Source organism: Montipora foliosa, chromosome 9, assembly GCF_036669935.1.
Source record: "Montipora foliosa isolate CH-2021 chromosome 9, ASM3666993v2, whole genome shotgun sequence".
In the NCBI taxonomy this organism is placed as follows: domain Eukaryota; kingdom Metazoa; phylum Cnidaria; class Anthozoa; order Scleractinia; family Acroporidae; genus Montipora; species Montipora foliosa.
Window position 1 is genome coordinate 27,967,554 of NC_090877.1, and position 2,500 is coordinate 27,970,053.

Here is a 2,500-nt window from a genome sequence, read left to right on the forward strand (position 1 = left end):
TGGTAAATGAAAGTGAAAGATGCAAGGAAGGAATGAGCAATAACAAACAGCATTTATTTATTAATTTCTATCAACGCTTACTTGATACACTATCAATATAAAAGAAATTTACATAATTTTGGAAAATGCCTTGAAAATATGATAGTAAAACAGGAACAGGAACATTCAATGACTAGAAGGCAACACTTCGTGGTCATCGTTCGTCATCACCTTTTTGATCCATTTAGTTCTTTCCACGGTACCTTGCAATACCATAAAATAGGAACAAAACTCTCTTATTATATTCGGATCGCTGATTTTTATTATATATAAATAACTGTAAAAATTATCGAAGATTGTTTGAAAATGTTGATACTGAGACTATGCTTTTGCTTTCTGAGGTTGCAGTTTGTGGCCGAGTTTGTCGCCCCTGTTTCTGACAAATCGTCGCCCCTGTTTGTGATCTGTGCCTGAAAAATCGATTTCTGATCCAGGCAGTATGATTTTCTATCAGATACTGTAATCTTTGATTTTCAAAGTAAAATGAATAGCTGTAAATATTCAAAAATTATTCATCTTCAATCGCTATGCTGAACCGTCGATATCGTTGCTCCCTGTGAGTTTCTGCCTTGTGACTCAAGTTACGCAGAACACCTCGCGAACTCGGTGAACGATACCGATACCACCTCGCGCGCCCTGTTAAGCATCCGCGCTTGGTTGAGCAAATTGAGATTGCTTTTCCCTGTGCAATATCTAACAATTTACAAATTTACCCTTTTTACGTGGGGGCCTTCTAGGTTTCCCTCAGAGGCCAAAACCCTGCGGGGGCAATTGGTGGTGCGATACACATGTAACGGCCATTCACCCTGATGAAGCCGGCCGGTAAACTCGGCCGAAAGATAGGTGAAAAGGAAAAGTGTCTTCTTTCTCTTCACATGTAGGAGTTTATGTCAAGAGATTATGAAGGTACATAATCTCTTGGTACGATAAAAATGTATGAACAAGTGGTATCGCATGGAAGTCAATTTGCAAAGTACGCATGTTAAATATACCTGCATCTTTTAAAATTATTAAACTCGGTTTCGTACATTGGACAGTGTTGAAATTGGTGTCACTGTAAACAACACAGTTAAGCGATTTGAATGATATATCTTTGCATCTTGTATCTTGAAAGTAACGAGTTTTATAGGCGACAGAATTTTGTACACAATGAAATATCGCGGACTGCAGTCACCACGTAACATATTCCTGACTTGGTCAACGCGTTCTCGATTTTCTTAGTGGACTTAAACTATGGTGACTTAATTCTATGATATTCATAAATTAGACAGCTAACGCTTTCAAACAGTACCACACATGACAGGAAAATTTCAATTGACCGCACGATAAAAAATTTTAAAAACGTAAGATCGGATTGAAGTCAATTTGCAACGCACGCGTAAAATATAGCTCCCTTTTACAAAATTATTTAACACGGTTTCCTACACTAGACAATCGTAAAATTGGTATCAGAGTGAATTATACAGTTAACCGATTTCCATGATATATGATTGCAAACTGTATCTTGACAAGGAAGAGTTTTGCAAGCGATAGAATTTTGTAGACGATGAGAAAGTGCGCATTAAAATGGACAAGTAACGCAATGCAACCAAGGTAAACATATCTGCTTATGTCAAAATTATTTAACACGGTTTGATAGATTGGAAATTCTTCAAATTGGTATCACTGTAAACTAGGCAGTTAAGCAATTCCAAGGATGTATATTTGAAACCTGTATCTTGCAGACAATGAATTTTATCAGGCCATGAAACTCAATTTTGAAAACGGGGAGTGGCATCGTACAGAATTTGTTGCACTTTCCCTCCTCCAAGAAACTTCCACGTAACGCGCGCGGTAACTTTATCCGCGGGAAAATTGATATCATCTAAAAATAACGTAAGAGGGATTACGATGGGAATAGGGCCAGTATGAGGGATTACTTCTCTTACCTTCATAATCTCTTGTTTATGTATAACAGTTTGTGACACAACGATAATTAAGTAACCATACACAGGGAATCCTCTAAGAAGTCATGGGGTTTAAGGGATGAGGATACCAATGACTGATTGAATTAAAAGGACTAACGCTAATTTCCCTAACAAGCGTAACAAGCTAAGTTAAAGAATTTCAGGAAACATTTTGAGATTAGACCAATTCTTTCTTTTTAAAAGCGGTGTTAAAACTTTTTACATTCTGGAGTTTCTTTGATCCATAGTTTTGGACCCTGGGATAATAATAATTCTTCAAGATTGTATCATGGGCTAATCTAATCACACCTCGTACCTTAGTATTGTGTGGTCTTCTACGATTATAGCTTACCTACATAGGAGATACCTTCTAAAAAAGCGAAATGTTATGTCAATATCAGTTCAAGACTGATTTCAAGTCTTCTAGCAAACTATTCTCTACATCTAAACGTTCTTGACATTTACAATCTTAAGTTGGATCTCTTCTTTATAACTATCACAGTAAATTGATGCCG